Below are 16,296 nucleotides of genomic sequence, written 5' to 3' on the forward strand. Positions count from 1 at the left end.
GATGGAAACAGCCTCAAGTTCCTCAGCCTTTCCTCGTAAGACTCCTGCTGCAGTGTGAGTCAATGACACAGAGCTCTCGGCAACGCACTGTCAAAACAAATACGAGCGTCCTTCTTGGAGGTGGCTCTACTAGCATTCAGGAAAAGCCCCTCCAACAAGGATGGGCTGGACACTGTGTTCCAGGTGGTTCCAAAGCAACTCTCCCAACCTTCTCTCTAAACTCTCAAAATGGTTGGGGTTCCAGGGGAAGGCAAAGTAAATGTCTCAGAGGTACTCTGAAGCTCGCCTTGAAGTGCAGCAGTGTTGACACCAATGATGCTGAGGAACTTGCTACCAATCGTTCAAACCTACCCTTCAATCTGCATCATGCTTTGAACCCAAACATCTTAAAGCGGGGGCAGCGAAGGAAAGGAGAGGAAATGAATCCTGCACTCCCTATCCCAGTCACCATTCATGCCCTACCCCAGGGGCTGAAAGGTCTCTGGGTTCATCATCACCCTCTTCGATCACATGAAGGCCCTGGGCAAGAGCTGAGCTGGCATTGTCCTCAAATCGACCCTCGGCTGACAACTTTGACCCTGTCCAACCAAGAGGTCGCAGGGCAAGACCTGTCATTTGGTGTGGGGTGGGGGGGGGTTTGGTGGTGGGGTGAAGGAAGGAGATTGACATGTTAACTCTGTGAGTTCACCTCGTGTCTCCTCAGAGGCCTGTGTTCACCACGTGGTTTCAGAATGAATTAACGGACAGTGCACATCTCTCAGCCTGACAGCTGCTCTCTTTAGCAAGAGTGGACAGCAGATGGGGCATCACAGACTCAGAGGGCACTTGGTCCGGTGTCGTGACCAATTGGGTGCTGCCCTGAAATACCCTCCTGCAACGGTTTCTGCCATGGTGATGGTCTGCTCCAGCCTCCTCAACACAGTGATCCAGAGAGTTTGGAACTTTGAAGACCTAGTAAGGGGTCATCTCATGGTCAAGGAGTAAGAATAAAGAACACACCCTGATTGTTTCGGGTGGCTCAGTGATTAGCACTTCTGCCTCAGAGAGGTCCAGGGCCCAGGTTCAATTCTAGCCTTGGGCCACTGTCTGGGTGGAGTTTGCACACTCTCCCTGTGGGTTTCCTCCCAAAGTCCAAAGATGTGCAGGTTAGGATGGATTGCCCATGGGAATTGCAGGGTTACAGGGATAAGGTAGGAGTATAGGTGAGGTGCTCTTCGATGGATTGGTGTGGATTTGATGGGCTGAATGGCCTGCTTCCACATTGTTGGGATTTTATAGGATTTACACAATTCAGCCCCATGAACCTGTTCCGCAATTCTACCTTGCACTATCTCTGTATCCCTTAATGTTGTTAGCATCTAGAAATTGATTGATCGCTGTCGAGAATACACTCAATGATTGAGTTGCTACTGCCCTCTGGGGTGGAGCATTTGTTACTCCCCCATCCTCCTCAGCTCGGTCCTAAATGGCTTGGCCCTTATTTGGAGACAGTGTCTCCTGACTCTTCAGCCAGGGGAAACAATCCTCCTCCATCTACTCTGCCTATCCCTTGGAGAATTTTGTTTTAATGAGACCAGCTCTCATTCTTTGAAACTGTAGAGAGCACAGAGCCAGTCTCCTCAATCTCTCCTCATAGAGCAGTCTTGCCATTGCAAGAATCAGTCTGAGGAGTCCCTGCTGCATTCACTCGATGGTGAGTCCCTCCTTTCTTAGCTGACAGGAGGAGGACATAGAAGCAGAGAGAGATGATGCTTTCTCCTGCCACCTTCAGGGGAAGGAAGGTCATCGCTCTGAGTGCCAAGTGTCTGGCTTGCCTCTGCCATCTCACCTGCCTATGGTAGAGTGGCAGATGTTGGCATCAAACCTCTCCTTTAGGTCAAGTAGCAGCCTCTGGAATTGCTGCTGAGAGTATCCACGTACAGCTTCCATTCCTTCCGCAGTTTTACTTGGACATCAATTAGGGATCTCGCCTTAGGAAATTTCAGACCTCGGTCGGTTTTCCATTGGTAGGTGGGTTTCAGTCAAAGGAACAGGCCCGATTCCTGTTCCCTGTTCTGGTTTCTCCGGTATAACTCCGGTTACGTTGACACGATTTGGCTAAACGCAATTGAGAAATAGTGAATGCTGTCTTGATAGTGCTAACTTTCTACTGCACAGCTGCAATGATTTTCCACAGCGATCTTCTGCAGGATCACAACCATCGCACTATACCAGAAATACCTATATTTGAATTTTTAAAAAACCTAATTTGTCCATGGGATGAGGGCATCACCAGCTATTATTGCCCATCCCTCAGAGTCAACCACATTGCTGTGGGTCTGGAGTCACATGTGGCTAGACTAGGTAAGGATGGCAGTTTCCTTCCCTCAAGGACATTAGTGAACCAGATGGGTTTTTCCTCCTGACAATCGATTCATGGTCATCATTAGACTCTTAATATCCAAATTTTTATTGAATTCAAATTCCACCATCTGCCATCGTAGGATTCAAGCCCAGCTCCCCAGAATATTACCTACGTTTCTGGATTAACATTCCAGTGATAATACCACTAGGCCATCACTGCCATGTCAGAATCCAGGAAATTGAAAAGCTCTTAATAATTAAGGTGAATTGGCCATGCTAAATTGCCCATAGTGTGAGGTGCATTAGTCAGAGGGAAATGGGTGGGTTACTCTTCGGAGGGCCAGTGTGGACTGGTTGGGTCGAATGGCCTGGTTCCACACTATAGAGAATCTAACCAAAAAAAAAAATTAACTGGAAGGCAAACGTTGGAACTGCACAGTGAGCCGACTGGTGTAGCTATCCTGGGCTTCAGCAGTGTAGCAGCTTTAAGCTCCAAGGAGCAATTTATTCATGAGAAACTCCAATGCAATGAGGGGTAAGTGAGTTCTTCACAAGAAAGAATGAGTCTACATTTCTCGAGCTTCTGTCAGAACTGCTGCTGAGGTTTACTCACTGGTATAATATCACTGTCAGACAATTTGCAAACCTACATGAACTCATTAACAGCACGGGTCATCCAAAACAGAAATCTTGCTGTAAACAGAGACATTGGCAGAAACATTTTGTCTTGCATGAATCAGAACAAATGCAAGAAAGCCAAGTTTCAACTGTTCAGAACAATGTACACCACAGGGTTAAAGATAAAGGAATATGGTCAAGCCTTGCATTTTGTTTCTGTGTTAGCTAGGAGCTTGAGGGCCTATAGCGCTGCATTACATTCCCCATAGCAATGCCTCAGCCAATTAGAGTCAACTAAATAGCATCCTTTCTCCCACAGCAGTGATTGTTTGAAATTTGGCATTCTTGCATTTGTCCTGATGAATTTCGGGGAGCGAAAAGCTTCAGTAACAAATGGTGCTTCAATGAATAACCAGATGACGTGTTTTTACTGATGGGTCAATCAGGGTTAGATATTGGGCACAGCTCCAGGGTCTAGTCTCTACTTTACTTTGGGGATTTTCCTGTATGCAAATTAACAGCCTCAATTGCAACAGCGCCTGTACTTCAGAAGTAGCCGCAAAATGATTGAGATGTGCTAAAGTAAGAAAAGGTGCTATATAGATGAAGGTTTTTCCAGATCTCCTAAGATAGGAGATGCTTTGAGTATTGGTGACTTTCTGAAAAATTATCAATGCCAGAAACCACACAAACATTACTTATTGTTTAGAATAAAGGACTGTGCTTGGAACCCAATTATATGACTTTTTAAAAAATCAAAGGAAAAGCACATTGTTAAGTGAATTACTGAAGCTGATTATCTGCTCATGGAGTCACAAAGTCATACAGCACAGAAACAGACCCTTCGGTCTAACTAGTCCACGCCAACCACAAACCCAAACTAAACGAGTCCCACCTGGCCCATATCCCTCCAAATATTTCTTCTTCATGAACTTATCCAAATGTTTTTTAAACATTGTAATTCTACCTGCATCTATCACTTCCTCTGGACTTTTATTCCATGCACAAACCACTCTCTGTGTAAAAAAAAAATTGCCTTTAATGCCTTTTTAAAATCTATCTCCTCTCGCCTTAAAGTATGTCCCATTGTCTTGAAATCCCCCACCCCAGGGAAAAGACACCAGCCATTCTGGACCCCTTATTATTTTATAAACTCCTTTAAGGACACTCCTAAACCTCCTATGCTCCAGTGAAAAATGTCCCAGTCTATCCAGGCTCTCCTTATAGCTCAAACCCTCCATTCCCAGCAACATCCTGGGTAAATCTTTTCTGAGCCCTCTCCAATTTAATAATTAGAACATTACCACTTGTGGGGGCTTGCTGTGTGCAAATCGTTTGGTGCGCTTCCTACATTTCAATAGCGCCGCACACTAATAAGTTAGTAAAAACCAGAAGAACTGCGGATGCTGTAAATAAAAAACATAAATTTCTGGAAAAGCTCAGCAGGTCTGGCAGCAATCAGAAATCAGAGTTAATGTTTTGGGCCCAGTGATGCTTCCTGAGAACTGGTGTTAATTCAGAATGACTGACGCATCTGTAAAGGAACCCATGTGCTTGGTTGTAATGTCTGAATGAGAACTTCATTTACATAGGGCCTAAAATGTAGGAAGATGTCCCAAGGTGCTTCTCAGGAATTTTATTAAACAAATATTTTACACCAAGTCATGTAGAGAGAACATTAAGGCAAATCGAAAGGAATATCTAAAGATTGAATGAAGGATTTCGAAGCAAGGCGTTTTAGGAAGGGAACTGCAGAGCTCCAGGCCCAAGCAGCTGAAGGCAGATTTGCCAGTGGTTAAGCATTGACATTGGGAGTGTACGTGATGGTCAGGATGAAGAGATTACAGACGTAAGCAGCAATGATAAGAAAAGGTGAAGTCACCATAGTACTGCCAGCCTACAGGGCTGCTCTGTCATTACAGAGAGATGACTGATGTGGACTGACCTGAAGGTCACCATGCCTCAGGTGAAGGGAGAGGTTGAAAAGGAGAATCCTTCCTGGTTGGTGCAAGTTTATAGTTCCTTGAAAGCAGAGTCACAGGTAGATAGGATAGTAAAGGCGGCGTTTGGTATGCTTTCTTTTATTGTTCAGAGTATTGAGTACAGGAGTTGGGAGGTCATGTTGCTGCTGTACAGGACATTGGTTAGGCCACTTTTAGAATATTGCATGCAACTCTGGTCTCCCTACTATAGGAAGGATGTTGTGAAACTTGAAAGGGTTCAGAAAATATTTACAAGGATGTTACCAGGGTTGGAGGATTTGAGCTACAGGGAGAGGTTGAATAGGCTGGACCGGTTTTCCCTTCAGTATCAGAGATTGGGGGGTGACTTTACAGAGGTTTACAAAATCATGAGGGGCGTGTGTAGGGTAAATGGGCAAGGTCTTTTCCCTGAGGTGGGGGAGTCCAGAACTAGAGGGCATAAGTTTCGGGTGAGAGGGGAAAGATTTAAAACTGACCTAAGGGACAACTTTTTCACACAGAGGGTAGTGTGTGTATGGAATGGGCTGCCTGAAGAAGTGGTGGAGGCTGGTACAATTACAACATTTAAAAGGCATCTGGATGGGTATATGAATAGGAAGGGTTTAGAGGGATATAAGCCAAATGCTGGTAAATGGGATTAGATTAGTTTAGGATATCTGGTCAACATGGACTAGTTAGACCAAAGGGTCTGTTTCCGTGCTGTACATCACTATGAATCTATGTTGTCAGGGTAACTCTGCATTGCAATCCAGACTTCCAGCCAACTGAACAAACCAACATCCACACCCCCCTCCCTCTCCCCCACCCCCCCCCCCCCCCCCCCCCCCCCCCCCCCCCTCAATCAACACACAGGCCATGGTGGGAAGGAGGAAACAACAATGAGGATTTTAAGATGAATTGTGAGTCCACATAGGTCGGGAGAAGGGGAGAACTGTGCATGGTTTACATTAGAGTAGCTGCTAGAATTTACATCAAATCCCTTACAGAAGAATCATCTGATAATACAAAATGGAACTGAATTGGTTTTGGGCTTGGTAAGATTTTTTAACAATAAATTGACTACAACTGAATTGAAGTGTATAGATCATTAAAATCTATATTTTTTAATCCCCTCCTCTAGTTCAGACAGTTTGAACCACAGAGAGACCTCCTCGTCTCAGGAGTCGTCTAGTTTCCTTACGCAATGGGATTTCCCCATCAACGAAAGACATCAGAAACTCAGAGTTTAAGAACTCAAACAGTTCAGCTGCACTTATTACAGACATTGCTTCGGTGAGTTATTTCTTTTGTTAAACGCAACATTTATTTACAGTACAATCTGTCACATTCTGGGACTAGAGTTACCCATACTCTCTCAAGCTTATTTTCACACTTTGTAAGTGAGTGACTTTTACATGAGTTAAAATTGGGCCTAGTCTCTTTGGCAAAATGTTCCTGTATTTTTAAACAGCTGCAAAGGGTTTATCTTCTTTTAACTGTAAAGTTCAGTTCTCCAGCTTACTGAACCCCAATGCATTTTAATTTATTTCATAATTAGCTCCACCTTTGAAAGCAGGCGTATTGTGTGTTGAGAGTTTTGTGGTTTTAAACTCAACTGAAAATGACTTTTATAGACATAATTGGCTCTTAACTATCCATCAAAGCAATGCAATATGACCGTGGGCCCCAATATTTTTTAAGAACTGCTACTTAATATGTCTTGTGTGAATATCTAAGTTGAAATGTATAATTATGTATTTTTGTGTAACTTTGCCTCTTTCAGTCAAAAGGTTATGAAATATGATTATTTTTATGTTTGACCATGATGCGAGGTAGTCTAACATTTGTTGTCTATTGATGTCAACATTGATCGTGGACAGGGTGAATGTTGAGGGTGGTGGATGTGGTGCAATGAAACAGGCAGGTTTACCCTGGATGGTGTCTAGCTTCTTGAGAGTTGTTGGAGCTGCCCCCATCCAGGCCAGTGGGTAGTATTCCATCACACTCCCGACTTGTGCCTTGTAAATGGTGAACAGGCTTTGAGGAGTCAGCAGTTAAGATATTTGACAGAGAATTCATAAGTTCCGATCTGTTCTTGTAACCGCGATACACTTTCAATTTGTAAGTTTGATCACAAAGAAAGATATAATTGAAAATGCCACTGCTGACTCTAATCACCTGTACAGGTTAGACAGGTTGGACCTGTATCTGGAGTTTAAACGAGTTAAATGTGATTTAATTGAAACATATAAGATCCCGAGGGAACTTGACTGGGTGGATGTGGAAAGCGTGTTTCCTTTTGTAAGAGAATCCAAAACTAGGGGACATAGTTCAAAGATAAGGAGTTGCCTATTTAAGGCAGACATGAGGACTTCTTTTCTCCTCTGAGCGGGTCGAGTGTATTTTGAATTCCCTTCCACAAAAAGCATGCATGTAGAATCTTTAGGCAAAGCTAGAAAGATTCTTGATGACCAAGGGGGTGAAAGATTATCGGGGATGTGCAGGAATGTAGAGTAGAGGTTAAAATTAGATCCACCATGATCTCACTGAAGGGTGGAACAGGTTTAAAGGACCGAGTGGTCTATTCTTGCTGCTTTTTTTTCTAGATTAGATTACTTACAGTGTGGAAACAGGCCCTTCGGCCCAACAAGTCCACACCGCCCCGCCGAAGCGCAACCCACCCATTCCCCTACATTTACCCCTTCACCTAACACTACGGGCAATTTAGCATGGCCAATTCACCTGACCTGCACATCTTTGGACTGTGGGAGGAAACCGGAGCACCCGGAGGAAACCCACGCAGACACGGGGAGAACGTGCAAACTCCACACAGTCAGTCGCTTGAGGCAGGAATTGAACCCGGGTCTCTAGCGCAGTGAGGCAGTAGTGCTAACCACTGTGCCACTGTGCCGCCCGCTTGGTGGTATGTCTGAACAGTAATCAGGTGCGTGTGGGAGAGGAACAGGTACAACATGTGGGAAGAATAGCTCCAAGGGAACATTTTCACTTCTGAATCCAAATTGGAAATCTGGTTAAACCGGGCAGAAATTCTTTTCTCTATGAGTTTTTCTTCATAAGTTGAGGCTCAAATAAGGCATTCAGCAAGGGGCCTTTGGTGATTATTTGGATAGAAATAGTGTGCAAGGGTCTGGGGGAGAAGCAGGAGTTTCACACGAGGTAATGAAGCTTGTTAAATGAGCTGGCACAGGAAACGTGGGCCGAATGGCCTCCTTCTGCGCTTTAGCAATTCAGTGATTCTATCATTCCTTTACTTTGGAAATGACCTCTCTGATCTGCAACTTTGCTGAATCAAACAGGGAAAGAAGCCAGGGATCAAAGCCAAAGCATAGAGAACATTAGGAGCAGGACAGTGGCTCAGTGGTTAGCACTGCTGCCTCAGAGTGCTAGGGACCTGGGTTTGATTCCAGCCTTGGGTGACTGTGTGGAACATTCTCCCCGTGTCTGCGTGGGTTTCCTCTGGGTGCTCCAGTTTCCCCTCACAGTCCAAAGATGTGCAGGTTAGGTGGATTGGCCATGCTAAATTGCCCGTAGTGTGTAAGCTAGGGATGTGGGTCTGGCTTAGACCCTTTTCAGAGGGTGGGTGTGGACTCTGTGGGCTGAATGATCCCTTTTTGAACTGTAGGAATTTTTTATCATATCCCAACCCTGGGACTATTAATTTACATAAGGAGATGTGAGAACAGGGGAAAGAGTCAAGGAGAGAGATCTGAGACATTGGTCTGGTGCAGCTGAAGGTTTAGTTGAAAATGGCTGAGGGATTAAAATCAGAGATGCAGAATGAGCAGGACATGGTGGAGTGGACTGCTTTACTCCAGCTGGTTGGTTTGGAGGATGTTCTAGAGATAGGAAAGGAAGAGGCCATCAAGGACTTTGAAAACAAGGAAGTGAATTTTAAAACTGAGGGTTTTCAGGATTGTGAGCTAAAGTAGGTTACTGAGCATGAAGAGGACTTGGTGTGAGTTAACATGTAGGGGCTGCAGAATATTACACAAATTATCTTTCTTTCAAACATTGTGCCAAACAATGAGATATTTGGGAGAGGTAAGGAAGGTTCTAAGGAAAGTTTTTAAATCCTGGTAACATTTCCACTTTTCCCCACTTTGACCATAATTATTCTCATTGCTGGTCTTTGAATTCCCCAAGGGTTTGGTCATAGATCTCCCCAGTTCCATCTCATGGCATCTCCAGCCTTGTTCCAAGATTAAGCACAATTTAGATTCCCCTTTGAGGACTGATATATGTTCATTTCATTTCAAAGAGACAGGTATTGTTGCTGGTGATGGATTCTTGTCGGGTAAGGAGCTGTGCATTTTTAATGTCCCTCTCTGGGAATAAATGTGAGACTGAGTATGGATTGATTGGAAGTTGAATATTTCGGGACTATTCTTTCCACTTTTGGAAGAGATTTTAAACTGAGGTCTTGTCTGTCTACTTGGCGGATGGAGGTGCTGATGGAAGGAGACGAGGGTACAGCCTCAGAGTGAAGAGACAACTCTTTAGAACTGATTTGAGGAAGAATTTCTTCAGTCAGAGGGTGGGGAATCTGTGGGACTCGTTGCTGCAGAGGGCTATGGAGGCTGAGTCACTGAGTGTCTTTAAGACAGAGATAGACAGGTTCTTGATGAGTGAGGGGATCAAGGATTACAGGGAGCAGGCAGGAGATTGGGTTTGGGAAACGTATCAGCCATGATCGAATGGTGGAGCAGAAAAGATAGGCTGAGTGGCCTCATTCTGCTCCTGCTCCCTTTGGCCTAAAATTCCCTATTGGTATTTCTACAATGAGCTGGAGGAATTCTCTGCATATCCCTGGGTCAATGTTTACTACACAGCCAACAAAAGATCCATCAACATCCCCTTGCTGCATGCGAGAGCTTGCTGTGCGCAAAATGATTGCTGCGTTTCCTGTATCATGGCACTGACTACAGTTCGTAAGATGTCTGATTAACTGTGAAGTGATCTGGAAAGAGTAAGGAATGGTAAACTCTTCCTTGCTATTTGTTTGAGCGGGTTTTGTTGGAATGAGTATATTGTCAGTGAGTTGTTTCTGGTGATCCTGTCTTTGCCAGGGTCGATGTATTGGTAGGGAGGGAGGGATAGGGCTGCACCTCCTCTACCAGTGGCACCAGAATGGGGGAAACTTGCCATTGTTTCACATCTAAACTCCAATTGTCTAGATTAGAGTGGTGCTGGAAAAGCACAGCAGGTCAGGCGGCATCCGAGGAGCAGGAAAATCAACATTTCCGGAAAAAGCCTTCATCAGCCCATCTGATGAAAGGCTTTTGCCTGAAATGTTGAATTTCCTGCACCTCAGATGCTGCCTGACCTGCTGTGCTTTTCCAGCACCACTCTAATCTAGACTCTGATCTCCAGCATCTGCCGTACGCACTTCTGCCTAGTTGATTCTACACTGCAATTGTCAACCTTTATCACAGCCACTCCAACAAACCTCCAACGTCATCAGTTTAAGGAATGTTTAAGGCTCTTCCTCACTTCAACAATGATATCCATTCGCACTCTTCGGTTTCCAATGTTGGTCTCCATGTGAATGGAGAGACTGATTTGTTACCTGCACATCTTTCAGTACAACCCATGAGGTGATGGAAGTTGAAATGGAGAATTTGCTTCCTTTTCTCTCCTTCTCCGCTCCTGGTCTACTTCATGGTTAAGTCGTAGCGGGTCAAAGCACGGCGCAGTTTGATGGACAAGTTGCCACCATTTCGAACGATTGGTTCCTCCCAGTCATTAATATCAATGTGGTCGCTCTTCAAGGAGAATGTTTTAGAGGTGTTTTCTTTCTCCCCCCCCCCCCCCCCCCCCACCCCGGCCATTGGAGTCTGGCCATTGGAGACTTGAGGAGACAGGAACTGAGGGACTAGGTACATCTTAGTTACTGGGACATGGTGTCTGTTCCATCAAAACTGATTTTGCCCAAATCTTTGTGGAAGTGGCTTCAAGAAAGACATTGGAGTCCATTTGCTGGTCCTTCCATTAAACCTGGTGGAGGCACTGTGAGTGAACGTTTCCTAGCATTCTAACACGTTGTTGATGCAGAGGCCTCACTGCAATATAGGACCATGGTGATGCAAAGTGCTCTGTACACTCATTTGTGGATCTGTGGAGATTGTGCACTCACTGTTGTAGTTTGTCGAGGGTTGCGATGGCACAGCTGACCGGGGCTGGATTTCCTCAACAATAGTAGCCCAGTGGAGGAGATGACTGCCGAGATGCGGAATTGTTCAACATACTCCGGTCTCCCTTCAACATATTCGGTCGCCTTCTTCTGCATTGGCGAGCCACATGGTCTTCCTTTGCTGCTTTTGCTTTTGGCGATTTGGTTTGGAACTGCTCTTTGGCTGGCACCTTCCCCCAAACCTTTCCACAGTGAAATGGTCACCTAGGAATGAGGAACTCCCAACAGCATCACTTGAGGGATCGTGGGAGCATGCGAGCATTGCCACTGCATCAAGATGGTGATCCATGGAGAAGTTAAAGAGTGGGATATCTTAGAACCATAGAACGGTTGAAGCACACAGGAAGATGGTTGTGGTTGTTGGAGGTCAGTCACCTCAGCTCCGGGACATCTCTGCAGGAGTTCCTCAGGGTAGTGTCCTCGGCCCAACCATCTTCAACTACTTCATCAATGACCTTCCCTCCATCTTAAGGTCAGAAGTGGGGATGGTCAATGATGATTGCACAATGTTCAGCACCATTCACTGCTCCTCAGATACTGAAGCAGTCCATGTCCATTTGCAGTAAGACTTGAACAATATCCAGGCTTGGGCTGATAAGTGGCAAATGATATTTGCCAGGCAATGACCATCTCCATCAAGACAGAATCTAACTAATTCTGTTTGCCCTATAATGACCATTGCTAAATGCTTCTCTATCTACAACCTGGGGGTCATTATTGACTAGACTCTGAGCTGAACCAACCACAAATACAATGGTTCCAGAGCAGATCAGGAATGGAGAATTCAGGCGACTGACTGTGTGGAGTTTGCACGTTCTCCCTGTGTCTGCGTGGGTTTCCTCCGGGTGCTCCGGTTTCCTCCCACAGTCCAAAAGATGTGCAGGTCAGGTGAATTGGCCATACTAAATTGCCCGTAGTCTTAGGTAAGGGGTAAATGTAGGGGTATGGGTGGGTTGCGCTTCGGCGGGGCGGTGTGGACTTGTTGGGCCGAAGGGCCTGTTTCCACACTGTAAGTAATCTAATCTAATCTAATCATCTCCTGACTCTCCAATCCCTATCTACCATCTATAAGGCACAAGTCAGGAGTGTGAGGGAATACTGTCACCCAGTTGGATAGGTGCAGCTCTAACAACACTCAGGAAACTGGACACCATCCAGGACAAAGTAGCCTGCTTGATTTGCACCACATCCACAAACATCCACTCCCTCCACCACCAATGTTCAGTGTATATTATCTACAAGACGCACTTCAGGAATTCACTACAGATTCTCAGATAGCACCTTCCAAACCCGTGACCACTTCCATCCAGAAGGATAAAGGCAGCAGATACATAGGAACACCATCCTCGTTTGGAAAAGTATTAGTGTTCCTTTCACTTCACTGAGTCAAATCCTGCAACTCCCTCCCCTAATGGCGTCGTGGGTTTTTCTACAAACAGGCTGCAGTGGTTCAAGAAGGCAGCTCACCACCTTCTCAAGGATAACTAGAGATGGGCAATAACCACTGGCCCACTCAGTGATGCCCACGTCCCATGAATGAATAAAAATAAGGAGCTTATTCAGCCCTCATGAGTATACAGGCTCCTTGCAGGAACAATTCTTCTTGTACCACATCTCCATCTTTCCCCACAGCCCTACCAGTTTTTATTAGGCAGACTATTAGTCCAGTTTCCTTTTCAATGCCGTGATTGATAGTGCTGAGGCAGGGACAGTGTCAGCAATTAGCAGTGTAAAAGCATTTCTCTTCACATCACCTTCGTCCTGCTGTGGATATCCTTTGGAATTCTCTGACACAGAAAGTGGTGGAGGTCAAAACATTAAATACTTTCAAGAAGGAGTTAGATACTGTCCTTAGGGCTAAAGGGATCGAAGGGTATGGGGAGAAAGCAGGAGTAGGGTACAGAGTTGGATGATCAGCCATGGTCATATTGAATGATGGAGCAGGTTCTAAGGGCTGAATGGCCTCCTCCTAGTTCCTCTGTCACCTTACCTCCGTGGCCTTATGGTTCTTGATCTTTCTGCCAATGAGAATACTTTATCCCTTTCCACTGTGTCAGACCCCTCGAGTGTTCTCTTCAGGGGGATAGAGCTGCGGTCTACCCCTGTGACTGAGGTGCCTCATCCCTGGGTCCATGCCTCATGCCTTCTGCTCATCTGTCTGAGCTGCGAGCATTCTCCCAGTCAGCTTCGACTGACTGAGTTCAAATTCTGTATCACCGAACGCTTGCAATGAGTCAGAACCTTCTGGGGAGAACGAGGGAGAAACCTTACAAGTTTTCAGAAATTCTGTCCAGAAGCAAACAGTGTGCTTATTTTTCTGAGGATACATCTCCAAGAACACCAGCTTTCACAATGTCCCCAGAAGAGGAAGTCAGCGAGGGGCTTATTAAATCACAATCGTTTTAACTGCCTTCCTCGTGGTTCACTGAGAGGGTATACTGGGATGTCAAACTCCCTCGCTTAATCTTACCCCACCCATTTAATCTTCCCCTACAAGCCCATGTACACAGTGTCTACCCAGCTTTAAGCTCCATTCACTGGGAAAGGGACAGCAAGGGGAAGCTGCAGCCAAGGTGAGGTACAAGAAATGGGCTTTGTAATAGAGCAGGGAGAAAGTGAGGACGGCAGATGCTGGGGATTTAGAGTCAAGAGTGTGGTGCTGGAAAAGCACAGCAGGTCAGGCAGCATCCGAGGAGCAGGAAAATCAACGTTTCGGGCAAAAGCCCTTGCCTGAAATGTTGACTTTTCTGCTTCTCGGACACTGCCTGACCTGCTGTGTTTTTTTAACAGAGCAGCAGGGTGAGTTAAAAGGGAAAAGACACCAGCTCGCAAATAAGATATGGAACAAATATCCAACATGTCAGCTCAATTCCATACTTTCAATAGACTCAACCTCATAATACATGATCGGTAGACCTCAGTATAGAATCTAGAGTGCTGAAGTCATAGACTTACAGAATTATGCAGCACAAGTTATACCCTTCAGTCCAACTCGGCCATATATCCAAAATTAAGCTAGTCCCATTTGCCAGCACACTGCCCATATCCCTCTCCACCCTTCCTATTCATATACCCATCCAGATGCCTTTTCAAATCCCTACTGTGTGGAAACAGGTCCTTCAGTCCAACAAATCCACACTGGCCCACCCGCCTACATTTACCCCTGACGAATGCACCTAACCCTCAATATCCCTGAACACTATGGGCAATTTCCCATGGCCAATCCACCCTAACCTGCACATCTTTGGATTGTGGGAGGAAACCAGAGCACCCGGAGGAAACCCACGCAGACACAGGGAGAATGTGCAAACTCCACACAGACAGTTGCCTGAGCCTGGAATCAAACCCGAGTCCCTGGCAGTGCTATCCACAGAACCACCGTGCTGCCCTTTTCAAATGTTGTAGTTGTACCAGCCTCCACCACTTCCTCTGGTAACTCATTCCATACACGCACCAGCATCTGTGTGAAAAAGTTGCCCCTCAGGTCTCTTTTACATCCTTTCCCTCTCACATTAAACCTATCCCCTCTAGTTTTGGACTCCCCTACCCTGGGGGAAAGACCTTGTCTATTTATCCTATCCATTCCCCTCATGATATTATAAACCTCTATAAAGTCACCCCTTAGCCTCCGAACACCGTAGGGAAAACAGCCCCAGCTTATTCAGCCTCTCCCTATAGCTCAAACCCTCCAACCTTGGCAACATTCTTGTAAGTCTTTTCAAGTTTAATGACATCTTTGCTATAGCAGGGAGACCAGAATCGAATGCAGTATTCCAAATGTGACCTAACCAATGTCCTGTAGAGCTGTAACATGACCTCCCAACTCCTATACTCAATGCACTGACCAATAAAAACAGTCCTTTCATTTTTATTCTGTCAAGAAGGAGGTCCCATCATGCAGCACCTGAATTGAAGGCTCACAGTTTTGAATCCCACGCCAGGAATTGATGGTCAGGGAAGGTGTGATCATCACACTGCCAGCCTGCAGAGTTGGGGATCACCCTGAACTCCCTTTCAACACGTGCCAATGGCAGATGGTGAGGGCAGGAGAGTGCCCTGACTGAGGTTCTCTAAGCGGGGACGTCACGAAACTGGTGTTCTTGGAAACATATCCTCCGAAAGTTAGCATCCAGCTCACTTCTGGACAAGATTTCTGAAAACTCGTAAGGTTTCTCACTCATTCTTCCCATCACTCTGTGACTCATTGCAAATATTCAGTAACGGAAAGAGTACGCAACTCTCTACAATCACTGAGGCCCTGCTATAGGAAGGATATTATTAAGCTAGAGAGGGGTCAGTGAACATTCACCAGGACATTGCCAGGAAGGGACGGTTTGAGTTATAAGGAGAGGCTGGGACATTTTTCGCCGGTGCGGAGGAGGTTGAGGGGTGACCTTGTAGAGGTTTATAAAATCGCAAGAGGTACAGATAAGGGGAATGGCAGGTGTCGTTTCCCTAGCGTGGGGGATTCCAAGACTAGGGGGCATGTTTTTAAGGTGAAAGGAGAGAGATTTCAAAAAGACAAGAGGGGCAACTCTTTTACACAGAGAGTGGTCTGTATGTGGAATGAATTTCCAAGGGAATTGGTGGATGCAAATACAGTTACAACATTTAAAAGACATTTGGGTAAGTACATGAGAAAGTAATGTTTGGAAGTATATGGGCAAGCAGGTGGGACTAGTTTATAGTCGACCTGAACTGGTTGGACAGAAGGGGCTGACTCCCTAATCTCAAGGCAACACTGTGTATGTGAATGTTGTTATAGCAGCTCAGACTCATTGAGGGACAGTCAGAGTGAGTCAGACTTGCACCCCATCCTAGCTGCTTCCTTGTTTATCTGTGGGTGAAGGGTGCTGTCAGTCTTCAGGCAGAGAGCAGAGGAATTAAAATGATAGTTATTTATATATTTAATACTTACTGTCGTACAATCTCTAACGCAAACACAAAACTAAAACCCCAAAGAACTACTGGACATCAGAAACAAAAACAAAAATTGTTGGAGAAACTCAGCAAATGTGGCAGCATCTGTGGAGAGACCCTGCTTTAGAACTGGAACTGCAATCTCTATTGGTTTGTGCTTTAAGGTGTTTATTAGTACAGACCTTTAGTAGCAATTTGGTTTACTTGAAGCAATCCCACTGTGCAGAAAGAGGTTGTTCAGCC

General features: G+C 45.5%; 1 protein-coding gene across 1 annotated transcript in view; it reads left to right on the top strand.

Moving 5' to 3' along the window:
• Window positions 1-6,113: 6,113 nt before the first annotated feature.
• tnip1 (TNFAIP3 interacting protein 1) overlaps window positions 6,114-16,296 on the top strand; it is a 146,053-nt gene continuing 135,870 nt past the window's right edge. The window contains exon 1 of the mRNA XM_087995110.1: window positions 6,114-6,215. The gene's annotated coding sequence lies outside the window, so the exon portion shown is untranslated. The remainder of the gene's footprint in view (window positions 6,216-16,296) is intronic.

The sequence above is a fragment of the Chiloscyllium plagiosum genome, unplaced genomic scaffold (genome assembly GCF_037043375.1).
Source record: "Chiloscyllium plagiosum isolate Xiang-an unplaced genomic scaffold, Cpla_swu_hap1 HiC_scaffold_16, whole genome shotgun sequence".
Taxonomy (NCBI): Eukaryota; Metazoa; Chordata; class Chondrichthyes; order Orectolobiformes; family Hemiscylliidae; genus Chiloscyllium; species Chiloscyllium plagiosum.